A 15,415-nucleotide genomic window follows, 5' to 3' on the forward strand; every position below is an offset into this window, starting at 1 on the left:
TGTGTTTTCTGGTCTTGTCTTGTGTTTTCTGGTCTTGTCTTGTGTTTTCTTGTCCTGTCTTGTTTTCTTGTCCTGTCTTATCTTGTCTTGTTTTCTTGTCTTGTCTTGTTTTCTTGTCTTGTTTTTTTGTCTTGTCTTGTTTTCTTGTCCTGTCTTGTATTGTTTTCTTGTCCTGTCTTGTCTTGTCTTGTTTTCTTGTCTTGTCTTGTTTTCTTGTCCTGTCTTGTCTTGTCTTGTTTCTTGTCCTGTCTTGTTTTCTTGTCTTGTTTTCTTGTCCTGTCTTGTCTTTTTTTCTTGTCTTGTCTTGTTTTGTCCTGTCTTGTCTTGTTTTGTTTTCTTGTCCTGTCTTGTCTTGTTTTCTTTTCTTTTATTGTTTTCTTGTCCTGTCTTGTCTTGTCTTGTTTTCTTGTCTTGTCTTGTTTTCTTGTCTTGTCTTGTTTTCTTGTCTTGTTTTCTTGTCTTGTTTTCTTGTCCTGTCTTGTCTTGTGTTATCTTGTCCTGTCTTGTCCTGTCTTGTCTTGTTTTCTTGTCTTGTTTTCTTGTCTTGTCTTGTCTTGTTTTCTTGTCCTGTCTTGTCTTGTTTTCTTGTCCTGTCTTGTCTTTTCTTGTCCTGTCTTGTCTTTTCTTGTCCTGTCTTGTCCTCTCTTGTCTTGTTTTCTTGTATTGTCTTGTTTTCTTGTCCTGTCTTGTCTTGTCTTGTTTTCTTGTCCTGTCTTGTCTTGTCTTGTTTTCTTGTCCTGTCTTGTCTTGTCCTGTCTTGTTTTCTTGTCTTGTTTTCTTGTCCTGTCTTGTTTTCTGGTCTTGTCTTGTTTTTCTTGTCTTGTCTTGTCTTTTCTGTCTTGTTCTTCTTGTCTTCTCTTGTCGTGTTTTGTTTTCTTGTCCTGTCTTGTCTTGTCTTGTTTTCTTGTCCTGTCTTGTCTTGTCTTGTCTTGTTTTCTTGTCATGTCTTGTTTTCTTGTCTTGTCTTGTGTTTTCTGGTCTTGTCTTGTGTTTTCTGGTCTTGTCTTGTGTTTTCTGGTCTTGTCTTGTGTTTTCTGGTCTTTCCTTGTGTTTTCTGGTCTTGTCTTGTGTTTTCTGGTCTTGTCTTCTTGTCTTGTGTTTTCTTGTCCTGTCTTGTCCTGTCTTGTCTTGTTTTCTTGTCTTGTTTTCTTGTCTTGTTTTCTTGTCTTGTTTTCTTGTCCTGTCTTGTCTTGTTTTCTTGTCCTGTCTTGTCTTTTCTTGTCCTGTCTTGTCTTTTCTTGTCCTGTCTTGTCCTCTCTTGTCTTGTTTTCTTGTATTGTCTTGTTTTCTTGTCCTGTCTTGTCTTGTCTTGTTTTCTTGTCCTGTCTTGTCTAGTCTTGTTTTCTTGTCCTGTCTTGTCTTGTCCTGTCTTGTTTTCTTGTCTTGTTTTCTTGTCCTGTCTTGTTTTCTGGTCTTGTCTTGTGTTTTCTGGTCTTGTCTTGTGTTTTCTGGTCTTTTCTTCTTGTCTTCTCTTGTCGTGTTTTGTTTTCTTGTCCTGTCTTGTTGTCTTGTCTTGTTTTCTTGTCATGTCTTGTTTTCTTGTCTTGTCTTGTGTTTTCTGGTCTTGTCTTGTGTTTTCTGGTCTTGTCTTGTGTTTTCTGGTCTTGTCTTGTGTTTTCTGGTCTTGTCTTGTGTTTTCTGGTCTTGTCTTCTTGTCTTCTCTTGTCGTGTTTTGTTTTCTTGTCTTGTCTTGTTTTCTTGTCTTGTTTTTTGTCTTGTTTTCTTGTCCTGTCTTGTATTGTTTTCTTGTCTTCTTGTCTTGTCTTGTTTTCTTGTCTTGTCTTGTTTTCTTGTCCTGTCTTGTCTTGTCTTGTTTCTTGTCCTGTCTTGTTTTCTTGTCTTGTTTTCTTGTCTTGTGTTTTCTTCTTGTGTTTTCTGGTCTTGTCTTGTGTTTTCTGGTCTTGTCTTGTGTTTTCTTGTCTGTCTTGTTTTCTTGTCCTGTCTTATCTTGTCTTGTTTTCTTGTCTTGTCTTGTTTTCTTGTCTTGTTTTTTGTCTTGTCTTGTTTTCTTGTCCTGTCTTGTATTGTTTTCTTGTCCTGTCTTGTCTTGTCTTGTTTTCTTGTCTTGTCTTGTTTTCTTGTCCTGTCTTGTCTTGTCTTGTTTCTTGTCCTGTCTTGTTTTCTTGTCTTGTTTTCTTGTCCTGTCTTGTCTTTTTTCTTGTCTTGTCTTGTTTTGTCCTGTCTTGTCTTGTTTTGTTTTCTTGTCCTGTCTTGTCTTGTTTTCTTTTCTTTTATTGTTTTCTTGTCCTGTCTTGTCTTGTCTTGTTTTCTTGTCTTGTCTTGTTTTCTTGTCTTGTCTTGTTTTCTTGTCTTGTTTTCTTGTCTTGTTTTCTTGTCCTGTCTTGTCTTGTGTTATCTTGTCCTGTCTTGTCCTGTCTTGTCTTGTTTTCTTGTCTTGTTTTCTTGTCTTGTTTTCTTGTCTTGTTTTCTTGTCCTGTCTTGTCTTGTTTTCTTGTCCTGTCTTGTCTTTTCTTGTCTTCTTGTCTTTTCTTGTCCTGTCTTGTCCTTCTTGTCTTGTTTTCTTGTCTTGTTTTCTTGTCCTGTCTTGTCTTGTCTTGTTTTCTTGTCCTGTCTTGTCTAGTCTTGTTTTCTTGTCCTGTCTTGTCTTGTCCTGTCTTGTTTTCTTGTCTTGTTTTCTTGTCCTGTCTTGTTTTCTGGTCTTGTCTTGTGTTTTCTGGTCTTGTCTTGTGTTTTCTGGTCTTTTCTTCTTGTCTTCTCTTGTCGTGTTTTGTTTTCTTGTCCTGTCTTGTCTTGTCTTGTTTTCTTGTCCTGTCTTGTCTTGTCTTGTCTTGTTTTCTTGTCATGTCTTGTTTTCTTGTCTTGTCTTGTGTTTTCTGGTCTTGTCTTGTGTTTTCTGGTCTTGTCTTGTGTTTTCTGGTCTTGTCTTGTGTTTTCTGGTCTTTCCTTGTGTTTTCTGGTCTTGTCTTGTGTTTTCTGGTCTTGTCTTGTCTTGTGTTTTCTTGTCCTGTCTTGTCCTGTCTTGTCTTGTTTTCTTGTCTTGTTTTCTTGTCTTGTTTTCTTGTCTTGTTTTCTTGTCCTGTCTTGTCTTGTTTTCTTGTCCTTCTTGTCTTTTCTTGTCCTGTCTTGTCTTTTCTTGTCCTGTCTTGTCCTCTCTTGTCTTGTTTTCTTGTATTGTCTTGTTTTCTTGTCCTGTCTTGTCTTGTCTTGTTTTCTTGTCCTGTCTTGTCTAGTCTTGTTTTCTTGTCCTGTCTTGTCTTGTCCTGTCTTGTTTTCTTGTCTTGTTTTCTTGTCCTGTCTTGTTTTCTGGTCTTGTCTTGTGTTTTCTGGTCTTGTCTTGTGTTTTCTGGTCTTTTCTTCTTGTCTTCTCTTGTCGTGTTTTGTTTTCTTGTCCTGTCTTGTCTTGTCTTGTTTTCTTGTCCTGTCTTGTTTTCTTGTCCTGTCTTGTTGTCTTGTCTTGTTTTCTTGTCATGTCTTGTTTTCTTGTCTTGTCTTGTGTTTTCTGGTCTTGTCTTGTGTTTTCTGGTCTTGTCTTGTGTTTTCTGGTCTTGTCTTGTGTTTTCTGGTCTTTCCTTGTGTTTTCTGGTCTTGTCTTGTGTTTTCTGGTCTTGTCTTCTTGTCTTGTCTTCTTGTCCTGTCTTGTCTTGTCTTGTCTTGTTTTCTTGTCCTGTATTGTCTTGTCTTGTTTTCTTGTCTTGTCTTGTTTTCTTGTCCTGTCTTGTCTTGTTTTCTTGTCCTGTTGTCTTGTCTTGTTTTCTTGTCCTGTCTTGTCTTGTTTTCTTGTCCTGTCTTGTCCTGTCCTGTCTTGTCTTGTTTTCTTGTCCTGTCTTGTCTTGTCTTGTCTTCTTGTCTTGTTTCTTGTCCTGTTTTCTTGTCTTGTCTTCTTGTCCTGTTTTCTTGTCCTGTCTTCTTGTCCTGTCTTGTCTTGTCTTGTTTTCTTGTCCTGTCTTGTCTAGTTTTCTTGTCCTTTCTTGTCTTGTCTTGTTTTCTTGTCCTGTCTTGTTTTCTTGTCCTGTCTTGTCTTGTCTTGTTTTCTTGTCTTGTCTTGTCTTGTCTTGTCTTGTCTTGTCTTGTTTTCTTGTCCTGTCTTGTATTGTTTTCTTGTCCTGTCTTGTCTTGTCTTGTTTTCTTGTCTTGTCTTGTTTTCTTGTCCTGTCTTGTCTTGTCTTGTTTTCTTGTCCTGTCTTGTTTTCTTGTCTTGTTTTCTTGTCCTGTCTTGTCTTGTTTTCTTGTCTTGTCTTGTCTTGTTTTGTCTTGTCCTGTCTTGTCTTGTTTTCTTGTCCTGTCTTGTCTTGTTTTCTTGTCGTGTATTGTTTTCTTGTCCTGTCCTGTCTTGTCTTGTCTTGTTTTCTTGTCTTGTCTTGTCTTGTCTTGTCTTGTCTTGTTTTCTTGTCTTGTTTTCCTGTCTTGTTTTCATGTCCTGTCTTGTTTTCTTGTCCTGTCTTGTCTTGTGTTTTCTTGTCCTGTCTTGTCTTGTTTTCTTGTCTTGTTTTCTTGTCTTGTGTTTTCTGTCTTGTCTTTTCTGGTCTTGTGTTTTCTGGTCTTGTCTTGTGTTTTCTGGTCTTGTCTTCTTGTCTTCTCTTGTCGTGTCTTGTCTTGTCTTGTCTTGTCTTGTCTTGTTTTCTTGTCCTGTCTTGTCTTGTCTTGTTTTCTTGTCCTGTCTTGTCCTGTCTTGTTTTCTTGTCTTGTCTTGTGTTTTCTGGTCTTGTCTTGTGTTTTCTGGTCTTGTCTTGTGTTTTCTGGTCTTGTCTTGTGTTTTCTGGTCTTGTCTTCTTGTCTTGTCTTCTTGTCCTGTCTTGTCTTGTCTTGTTTTCTTGTCCTGTCTTGTCTTGTCTTGTTTTCTTGTCTTGTTTTCTTCTCTTTTCTTGTTTTCTTGTCCTGTCTTGTCTTGTCTTGTTTTCTTGTCCTGTTGTCTTGTCTTGTCTTCTTGTCCTGTCTTGTCTTGTTTTCTTGTCCTGTCTTGTTTTCTTGTCCTGTCTTGTCTTGTTTTCTTGTCCTGTCTTGTCTTTTCTTGTCCTTTCTTCTCTTTTCTTGTCCTGTCTTGTCCTCTCTTGTCTTGTTTTCTTGTATTGTCTTGTTTTCTTGTCCTGTCTTGTCTTGTCTTGTTTTCTTGTCCTGTCTTGTCTTGTCTTGTTTTCTTGTCCTGTCTTGTCTTGTTTTCTTGGCCTGTCTTGTCTTGTTTTCTTGGCCTGTCTTGTCTTGTTTTCTTGGCCTGTCTTGTCTTGTGTTTTCTTGTCCTGTCTTGTTTTCTTGTCCTGTCTTATCTTGTCTTGTTTTCTTGTCTTGTCTTGTTTTCTTGTCTTGTTTTTTTGTCTTGTCTTGTTTTCTTGTCCTGTCTTGTATTGTTTTCTTGTCCTGTCTTGTCTTGTCTTGTTTTCTTGTCCTGTCTTGTCTTGTCTTGTTTCTTGTCCTGTCTTGTTTTCTTGTCTTGTTTTCTTGTCATGTCTTGTTTTCTTGTCTTGTTTTCTTCTTGTCTTGTTTTCTTGTCTTGTCTTGTCTTTTCTGGTCTTGTCTTGTGTTTTCTGGTCTTGTCTTGTTTTTCTGGTCTTGTCTTGTTTTTCTGGTCTTGTCTTGTGTTTTCTGGTCTTGTCTTGTCTTGTTTTCTTGTCCTGTCTTGTCTTGTCTTGTCTTGTTTTCTTGTCCTGTCTTGTCTTGTCTTGTTTTCTTGTTTTGTCTTGTTTTCTTGTCCTGTGTTGTCTTGTTTTCTTGTCCTGTTGTCTTGTCTTGTTTTCTTGTCCTCTCTTGTCTTGTTTTCTTGTCCTGTCTTGTTTTCTTGTCCTGTCTTGTCCTGTCTTGTCTTGTCGTGTTTTCTTGTCCTGTCTTGTCCTGTCTTGTCTTGTTTTCTTGTCCTGTCTTGTCTTGTCTTGTCTTCTTGTCTTGTTTCTTGTCCTGTTTTCTTGTCCTGTCTTCTTGTCCTGTCTTGTCTTGTCTTGTTTTCTTGTCCTGTCTTGTCTTGTTTTCTTGTCCTGTCTTGTCTTGTCTTGTTTTCTTGTCCTGTCTTGTTTTCTTGTCCTGTCTTGTTTTCTTGTCCTGTCTTGTCTTGTCTTGTTTTATTGTCTTGTTTTCTTGTCTTGTCTTGTTTTCTTGTCCTGTCTTGTATTGTTTTCTTGTCCTGTCTTGTCTTGTCTTGTTTTCTTGTCTTGTCTTGTCTTGTTTTCTTGTCCTGTCTTGTCTTGTCTTGTTTTCTTGTCCTGTCTTGTTTTCTTGTCTTGTCTTGTCCTGTCTTGTCTTGTTTTCTTGTCCTGTCTTGTCTTGTTTTCTTGTCCTGTCTTGTTTTCTTGTCCTGTCTTGTCCTGTCTTGTCTTGTCGTGTTTTCTTGTCCTGTCTTGTCCTGTCTTGTCTTGTTTTCTTGTCCTGTCTTGTCTTGTCTTGTCTTCTTGTCTTGTTTCTTGTCCTGTTTTCTTGTCTTGTCTTCTTGTCCTGTTTTCTTGTCCTGTCTTCTTGTCCTGTCTTGTCTTGTCTTGTTTTCTTGTCCTGTCTTGTCTAGTTTTCTTGTCCTTTCTTGTCTTGTCTTGTTTTCTTGTCCTGTCTTGTTTTCTTGTCCTGTCTTGTATTGTTTTCTTGTCCTGTCTTGTCTTGTCTTGTTTTCTTGTCTTGTCTTGTTTTCTTGTCCTGTCTTGTCTTGTTTTCTTGTCTTGTTTTCTTGTCCTGTCTTGTCTTGTCTTGTTTTCTTGTTTTCTTGTCTTGTCTTGTTTTCTTGTCCTGTCTTGTATTGTTTTCTTGTCCTGTCTTGTCTTGTCTTGTTTTCTTTGTCTTGTTTTCTTGTCCTGTCTTGTCTTGTTTTCTTGTCCTGTCTTGTTTTCTTGTCTTGTTTTCTGTCTTGTCTTGTCTTGTTTTCTTGTCTTGTCTGTCTTGTTTTGTCTTCTTGTCTTGTTTTGTCCTGTCTTGTCTTGTCTTGTTTTCTTGTCCTGTCTTGTCTTCTTTTCTTGTCGTGTATTGTTTTCTTGTCCTGTCTTGTCTTGTCTTGTTTTCTTGTCTTGTCTTGTTTTCTTGTCTTGTCTTGTCTTGTCTTGTTTTCTTGTCTTGTTTTCTTGTCTTGTTTTCTTGTCTTGTTTTCATGTCCTGTCTTGTTTTCTTGTCCTGTCTTGTCTTGTGTTTTCTTGTCCTGTCTTGTCTTGTTTTCTTGTCTTGTTTTCTTGTCTTGTGTTTTCTGGTCTTGTGTTTTCTGGTCTTGTGTTTTCTGGTCTTGTCTTGTGTTTTCTGGTCTTGTCTTGTGTTTTCTGGTCTTGTCTTCTTGTCTTCTCTTGTCGTGTTTTGTTTTCTTGTCTTGTCTTGTCTTGTCTTGTTTTCTTGTCCTGTCTTGTCTTGTCTTGTTTTCTTGTCCTGTCTTGTCCTGTCTTGTTTTCTTGTCTTGTCTTGTCTTGTCTTGTTTTCTTGTCTTGTGTTTTCTTGTCTTGTCTTGTGTTTTCTGGTCTTGTCTTGTGTTTTCTGGTCTTGTCTTGTGTTTTCTGGTCTTTTCTTGTGTTTTCTGGTCTTGTCTTGTGTTTTCTGGTCTTGTCTTGTGTTTTCTGGTCTTGTCTTCTTGTCTTGTCTTCTTGTCCTGTCTTGTCCTGTCTTGTCTTGTTTTCTTGTCCTGTCTTGTCTTGTTTTCTTTTCTTTTATTGTTTTCTTGTCCTGTCTTGTCTTGTCTTGTTTTCTTGTCTTGTCTTGTTTTCTTGTCTTGTCTTGTTTTCTTGTCTTGTTTTCTTGTCTTGTTTTCTTGTCTTGTTTTCTTGTCCTGTCTTGTCCTGTCTTGTCTTGTTTTCTTGTCTTGTTTTCTTGTCTTGTTTTCTTGTCCTGTCTTGTTTTCTTGTCCTGTCTTGTCTTGTTTTCTTGTCTTGTCTTGTCTTTTCTTGTCCTGTCTTGTCTTGTCTTGTTTTCTTGTCCTGTCTTGTCTTGTCTTGTTTTCTTGTCTTGTCTTGTCTTGTCCTGTCTTGTTTTCTTGTCTTGTTTTCTTGTTGTCTTGTTTTCTGGTCTTGTCTTGTGTTTTCTGGTCTTGTCTTGTTTTTTCTGGTCTTTTCTTCTTGTCTTCTCTTGTTTTTTGTTTTCTTGTCTTGTCTTGTCTTGTCTTGTTTTCTTGTCCTGTCTTGTATTTTCTTGTTTTCTTGTCCTGTCTTGTCTTGTCTTGTTTTCTTGTCCTGTATTGTCTTGTCTTGTTTTCTTGTCTTGTCTTGTTTTCTTGTCCTGTCTTGTCTTGTTTTCTTGTTCTGTTGTCTTGTCTTGTTTTCTTGTCCTGTCTTGTCTTGTTTTCTTGTCCTGTCTTGTTTTCTTGTCCTGTCTTGTTTTCTTGTCTTGTTTTCTTGTCTTGTCTTGTCTTGTCTTGTCTTGTTGTCTTGTCTTGTTTTGTCTTGTCTTGTCTTGTTTTCTTGTCTTGTCTTGTTTGTCTTGTTTTCTTGTCCTGTCTTGTCTTGTCTTGTTTTCTTGTCTTGTCTTGTCTTGTCTTGTCTTGTCTTGTCTTGTTTTCTTGTCTTGTTTTCTGTCTTGTTTTCTTGTCCTGTCTTGTTTTCTTGTCCTGTCTTGTCTTGTGTTTTGTCTTGTTTTCTTGTCTTGTTTTCTTGTCTTGTGTTTTCTTGTCTTGTGTTTTCTGGTCTTGTGTTTTCTGGTCTTGTCTTGTGTTTTCTGGTCTTGTCTTGTTTTTCTGGTCTTGTCTTCTTGTCTTCTCTGTCTTTTGTTTTCTTGTCTTGTCTTGTCTTGTCTTGTCTTGTCTTGTCTTGTCTTGTCTTGTCTTGTTTTCTTGTCCTGTCTTGTCTTGTCTTGTTTTCTTGTCTTGTCTTGTGTTTTCTTGTCTTGTGTTTTCTTCTTGTCTTGTGTTTTCTGGTCTTGTCTTGTGTTTTCTGGTCTTGTCTTGTGTTTTCTGGTCTTGTCTTGTGTTTTCTGGTCTTTTCTTGTGTTTTCTGGTCTTGTCTTGTGTTTTCTGGTCTTGTCTTGTGTTTTCTGGTCTTGTCTTCTTGTCTTGTCTTCTTGTCCTGTCTTGTCTTGTCTTGTCTTGTTTTCTTGTCCTGTCTTGTCTTGTCTTGTTTTCTTGTCTTGTTTTCTTGTCTTGTCTTGTTTTCTTGTCCTGTCTTGTCTTGTTTTCTTGTCCTGTCTTGTCTTGTCTTGTTTTCTTGTCTTGTCTTGTTTTCTTGTCCTGTCTTGTCTTGTTTTCTTGTCCTGTCTTGTTTTCTTGTCTTGTTTTCTTGTCCTGTCTTGTCTTGTTTTCTTGTCTTGTCTTGTCTTGTTTTGTCCTGTCTTGTCTTGTTTTGTCCTGTCCTGTCTTGTCTTGTTTTCTTGTCCTGTCTTGTCTTCTTTTCTTGTCTTGTCTTGTCCTGTCTTGTCTTGTCTTGTTTTCTTGTCTTGTCTTGTTTTCTTGTCTTGTTTGTCTTGTCTTGTCTTGTCTTGTTTTCTTGTCTTGTTTTCTTGTCTTGTTTTCTTGTCCTGTCTTGTTTTCTTGTCCTGTCTTGTCTTGTCTTGTCCTGTCTTGTTTTCTTGTCTTGTTTTCTTGTCTTGTGTTTTCTTGTCTTGTGTTTTCTGGTCTTGTTTTTCTTCTTGTCTTGTGTTTTCTGGTCTTGTCTTGTGTTTTCTTCTTGTCTTCTTGTCTTTCTTGTCTGTTTTGTTTTCTTGTCTTGTCTTGTCTTGTCTTGTTTTCTTGTCCTGTCTTGTCTTGTCTTGTTTTCTTGTCCTGTCTTGTCCTGTCTTGTTTTCTTGTCTTGTCTTGTGTTTTCTGGTCTTGTCTTGTGTTTTCTGGTCTTGTCTTGTGTTTTCTGGTCTTGTCTTGTGTTTTCTGGTCTTGTCTTGTGTTTTCTGGTCTTTTCTTGTGTTTTCTGGTCTTGTCTTGTGTTTTCTGGTCTTGTCTTGTGTTTTCTGGTCTTGTCTTCTTGTCTTGTCTTCTTGTCCTGTCTTGTCTTGTCTTGTCTTGTTTTCTTGTCCTGTCTTGTCTTGTTTTCTTGTCTTGTTTTCTTGTCCTGTCTTGTCTTGTTTTCTTGTCTTGTCTTGTTTTCTTGTCTTGTCTTGTTTTCTTGTCTTGTTTTCTTGTCTTGTTTTCTTGTCTTGTTTTCTTGTCCTGTCTTGTCCTGTCTTGTCTTGTTTTCTTGTCTTGTTTTCTTGTCCTGTCTTGTTTTCTTGTCCTGTCTTGTTTTGTCCTGTCTTGTCTTGTTTTCTTGTCTTGTCTTGTCTTTTCTTGTCCTTCTTGTCTTGTCTTGTTTTCTTGTCCTGTCTTGTCTTGTCTTGTTTTCTTGTCTTGTCTTGTCTTGTCTGTCTTGTTTTCTTGTCTTGTTTTCTTGTCCTGTCTTGTTTTCTGGTCTTGTCTTGTGTTTTCTGGTCTTGTCTTGTTTTTTCTGTCTTTTCTTGTCTTCTCTTGTCTTGTCTTGTTTTCTTGTCTTGTCTTGTCTTGTCTTGTTTTCTTGTCCTGTCTTGTCCTTGTCCTGTCTTGTCTTGTCTTGTTTTCTTGTCCTGTATTGTCTTGTCTTGTTTTCTTGTCTTGTCTTGTTTTCTTGTCCTGTCTTGTCTTGTTTTCTTGTTCTGTTGTCTTGTCTTGTTTTCTTGTCCTGTCTTGTCTTGTTTTCTTGTCCTGTCTTGTTTTCTTGTCCTGTCTTGTTTTCTTGTCTTGTTTTCTTGTCCTGTCTTGTCTTGTTTTCTTGTCTTGTCTTGTCTTGTTTTGTCCTGTCTTGTCTTGTTTTGTCCTGTCCTGTCTTGTCTTGTTTTCTTGTCCTGTCTTGTCTTCTTTTCTTGTCGTGTATTGTTTTCTTGTCCTGTCTTGTCTTGTCTTGTTTTCTTGTCTTGTCTTGTTTTCTTGTCTTGTCTTGTCTTGTCTTGTTTTCTTGTCTTGTTTTCTTGTCTTGTTTTCTTGTCTTGTTTTCATGTCCTGTCTTGTTTTCTTGTCCTGTCTTGTCTTGTGTTTTCTTGTCCTGTCTTGTCTTGTTTTCTTGTCTTGTTTTCTTGTCTTGTGTTTTCTGGTCTTGTGTTTTCTGGTCTTGTGTTTTCTGGTCTTGTCTTGTGTTTTCTGGTCTTGTCTTGTGTTTTCTGGTCTTGTCTTCTTGTCTTCTCTTGTCGTGTTTTGTTTTCTTGTCTTGTCTTGTCTTGTCTTGTTTTCTTGTCCTGTCTTGTCTTGTCTTGTTTTCTTGTCCTGTCTTGTCCTGTCTTGTTTTCTTGTCTTGTCTTGTGTTTTCTGGTCTTGTCTTGTGTTTTCTGGTCTTGTCTTGTGTTTTCTGGTCTTGTCTTGTGTTTTCTGGTCTTGTCTTGTGTTTTCTGGTCTTGTCTTGTGTTTTCTTGGTCTTCTTCTTGTGTTTTCTGGTCTTGTCTTGTGTTTTCTGGTCTTGTCTTCTTGTCTTGTCTTTTGTCCTGTCTTGTCTTCTTGTCTTGTTTTCTTGTCCTGTCTTGTCTTGTTTTCTTTCTTGTTTTCTTGTCCTGTCTTGTCTTGTCTTGTTTTCTTGTCTTGTCTTGTCTTGTCTTGTTTTCTTGTCTTGTTTTCTTGTCTTGTTTTCTTGTCTTGTCTTGTCCTGTCTTGTCTTGTTTTTTCTTGTCCTTGTCTTGTCTTGTCTTGTTTTCTTGTCCTGTCTTGTCTTGTTTTCTTGTCTTGTCTTGTCTTTTTTGTCTTGTCTTGTCTTGTCTTGTTTTCTTGTCCTGTCTTGTCTTGTCTTGTTTTCTTGTCTTGTCTTGTCTTGTTTGTCTTGTTTTCTTGTCTTGTTTTCTTGTCTGTCTTGTTTTCTGGTCTTGTCTTGTGTTTTCTGGTCTTGTCTTGTTTTTTCTGGTCTTTTCTTCTTGTCTTCTCTTGTCGTTTTTGTTTTCTTGTCTTGTCTTGTCTTGTCTTGTTTTCTTGTCCTGTCTTGTCTTGTCTTGTTTTCTTGTCCTGTATTGTCTTGTCTTGTTTTCTTGTCTTGTCTTGTTTTCTTGTCCTGTCTTGTCTTGTCTTGTCTTGTTTTCTTTTTCTTGTCCTGTCTTGTCTTGTTTTCTTGTTGTCTTGTCTTGTCTTGTTTTCTTGTCCTGTCTTGTCTTGTCTTGTTTTATTGTCTTGTTTGTCTTGTCTTGTCTTTCTTGTCCTGTTTTCTTGTTTTCTTGTCCTGTCTTGTCTTGTCTTGTCTTGTCTTGTTTTCTTGTCTTGTCCTGTCTTGTCTTGTCTTGTTTGTCTTGTCTTGTCTTGTTTTCTTGTCCTTCTTGTCTTGTCTTGTCTTGTCCTTGTTTTCTTGTCCTGTCTTGTCTTGTGTCTTGTCTTGTCCTGTCTTGTCTTCTTGTCTTGTTTTTTCTTGTCTGTGTCTTGTCTTGTTTCTTGTCTTGTCTTGTTTTCTTGTCTTGTCTTGTGTTTTCTTGTCCTTGTCTTGTCTTGTCTGTTTTCTTGTCCTGTTTGTCTTCTTGTCTTGTCTTTCCTGTCTTGTCTTGTCTTGTCTTGTCTTTCTTGTTTTCTTGTCCTTCTTGTCTTGTTTTCTTGTCTTGTTTTCTTGTCTTGTTTTCTTGTCCTGTCTTGTCTTGTTTTCTTGTCCTGTCTTGTTTTCTTGTCTTGTCTTGTCTTGTCTTGTCTTGTCTTGTTTTCTTGTCTGTCTTGTCTTGTCTTGTCCTTCTTGTCTTGTCTTGTTTTCTTGTCTTGTCTTGTTTTCTTGTCCTGTCTTGTCTTGTTTTCTTGTCTTGTCTTGTCTTGTTTTCTTGTCTTGTCTTGTTTTCTTGTCCTGTCTTGTTTTCTTGTCTTGTCTTGTTTTCTTGTCCTGTCTTGTCTTGTCTTGTTTTTGTCTTGTTTTCTTGTCTTGTCTTGTTTTCTTGTCCTGTCTTGTCTTGTCCTGTCTTGTCTTGTCTTGTTTTCTTGTCTTGTCTTGTCTTGTTTTCTTGTCCTGTCTTGTCTTGTCTTGTTTTCTTGTCTGTCTTGTTTGTCTTGTCTTGTCTTGTCTGTCTTGTCTTGTTTTCTTGTCCTGTCTTGTCTTGTTTTCTTGTCCTGTCTTGTCTTGTCCTTCTTGTCCTGTCTTGTCTTGTCTTGTTTTCTTGTCCTGTCTTGTCTTGTCTTGTCTTGTTTTCTTGTCCTGTCTTGTCTTGTCTTGTCTTCTTGTCTTGTTTCTTGTCCTGTTTTCTTGTCTTGTCTTCTTGTCCTGTTTTCTTGTCCTGTCTTCTTGTCCTGTCTTGTCTTGTCTTGTTTTCTTGTCCTGTCTTGTATTGTTTTCTTGTCCTGTCTTGTCTTGTCTTGTTTTCTTGTCTTGTCTTGTTTTCTTGTCCTGTCTTGTCTTGTTTTCTTGTCCTGTCTTGTTTTCTTGTCTTGTTTTCTTGTCCTGTCTTGTCTTGTGTTCTTGTCTTGTCTTGTTTTGTCCTGTCTTGTCTTGTTTTGTCCTGTCCTGTCTTGTCTTGTTTTCTTGTCCTGTCTTGTCTTGTTTTCTTGTCTTGTTTTCTTGTCCTGTCTTGTCTTGTCTTGTTTTCTTGTCTTGTCTTGTTTTCTTGTCTTGTCTTGTCTTGTTTTCTTGTCTTGTTTTCTTGTCTTGTTTTCATGTCCTGTCTTGTTTTCTTGTCTTGTCTTGTCTTGTGTTTTCTTGTCCTGTCTTGTCTTGTTTTCTTGTCTTGTTTTCTTGTCTTGTGTTTTCTGGTCTTGTGTTTTCTGGTCTTGTGTTTTCTGGTCTTGTCTTGTGTTTTCTGGTCTTGTCTTGTGTTTTCTGGTCTTGTTTGTCTTCTCTTGTCTTTTTGTTTTCTTGTCTTGTCTTGTCTTGTCTTGTCTTGTTTTCTTGTCCTGTCTTGTCTTGTCTTGTTTTCTTGTCCTGTCTTGTTTTCTTGTCTTGTCTTGTGTTTTCTGGTCTTGTCTTGTGTTTTCTGGTCTTGTCTTGTGTTTTCTGGTCTTGTCTTGTGTTTTCTGGTCTTGTCTTGTGTTTTCTGGTCTTGTCTTGTGTTTTCTGGTCTTGTCTTGTGTTTTCTTGTCTTGTCTTGTGTTTTCTGGTCTTGTCTTCTTGTCTTGTCTTCTTGTCCTGTCTTGTCTTGTCTTGTCTTGTTTTCTTGTCCTGTCTTGTCTTGTCTTGTCTTGTCTTGTTTTCTTGTCCTGTCTTGTTTTCTTGTCCTGTCTTGTCTTGTTTTCTTGTCCTGTCTTGTCTTTTCTTGTCCTTTCTTGTCTTTTCTTGTCCTGTCTTGTCCTCTCTTGTCTTGTTTTCTTGTATTGTCTTGTTTTCTTGTCCTGTCTTGTCTTGTCTTGTTTTCTTGTCCTGTCTTGTCTTGTTTTCTTGTCCTGTCTTGTCTTGTTTTCTTGGCCTGTCTTGTCTTGTTTTCTTGGCCTGTCTTGTCTTGTTTTCTTGGCCTGTCTTGTCTTGTGTTTTCTTGTCCTGTCTTGTTTTCTTGTCCTGTCTTATCTTGTCTTGTTTTCTTGTCTTGTCTTGTTTTCTTGTCTTGTTTTTTTGTCTTGTCTTGTTTTCTTGTCCTGTCTTGTATTGTTTTCTTGTCCTGTCTTGTCTTGTCTTGTTTTCTTGTCTTGTCTTGTTTCTTGTCCTGTCTTGTTTTCTTGTCTTGTTTTCTTGTCCTGTCTTGTCTTGTTTTCTTGTCTTGTCTTGTTTTGTCCTGTCTTGTCTTGTTTTGTCCTGTCCTGTCTTGTCTTGTTTTCTTGTCCTGTCTTGTCTTGTTTTCTTGTCTTTTATTGTTTTCTTGTCCTGTCTTGTCTTGTGTTTTCTTGTCCTGTCTTGTCCTGTCTTGTCTTGTTTTCTTGTCTTGTTTTCTTGTCTTGTCTTGTCTTGTCCTGTTTGTTTTCTTGTCCTGTCTTGTCTTGTTTTCTTGTCCTGTCTTGTCTTGTCTTGTTTTCTTGTCCTGTCTTGTCTTGTCTTGTTTTCTTGTCCTGTCTTGTCTTGTCCTGTCTTGTTTTCTTGTCTTGTTTTCTTGTCCTGTCTTGTCTTGTTTTTGTTTTCTGGTCTTTCTTGTCTTGTCTTCTTGTCTTGTCTTGTCTTGTCTTGTCTTGTCTTGTTTTCTTGTCCTGTCTTGTCTTGTCTTGTCTTGTCTTGTCTTGTCTTGTCTTGTTTTCTTGTCTTGTCTTGTCTTGTCTTGTCTTGTTTTCTTGTCTTGTCTTGTTTTTGTCTTGTCTTGTTTTGTCCTGTCTTGTCTTGTCTTGTTTTCTTGTCCTGTCTTGTCTTGTTTTCTTTCTTTTTTGTTTTCTTGTCCTGTCTTGTCTTGTTTTTTCTTGTCCTGTCTTGTCTTGTCTTGTTTTCTTGTCTTGTTTTCTTGTCTTGTTTTCTTGTCTTGTCTTGTTTTCTTGTCCTGTCTTGTCTTGTTTTCTTGTCCTGTCTTGTCTTGTCTTGTTTTCTTGTCCTGTCTTGTTTTCTGGTCTTGTCTTGTGTTTTCTGTCTTGTCTTGTTTTCTTCTTTTCCTGTCTTGTCTTGTTTTGTTTTCTTGTCTTGTCTTGTCTTGTCTTGTTTTCTTGTCCTGTCTTGTCTTGTCTTGTTTTCTTGTCCTGTCTTGTCTTGTCTTGTTTTCTTGTCCTGTCTTGTCTTGTCTTGTTTTCTTGTCTTGTCTTATTTTCTTGTCTGTCTTGTCTTGTTTTCTTGTTTTGTTGTCTTGTCTTGTT

The sequence above is a fragment of the Oncorhynchus gorbuscha genome, linkage group LG14 (genome assembly GCF_021184085.1).
Source record: "Oncorhynchus gorbuscha isolate QuinsamMale2020 ecotype Even-year linkage group LG14, OgorEven_v1.0, whole genome shotgun sequence".
Taxonomy (NCBI): domain Eukaryota; kingdom Metazoa; phylum Chordata; class Actinopteri; order Salmoniformes; family Salmonidae; genus Oncorhynchus; species Oncorhynchus gorbuscha.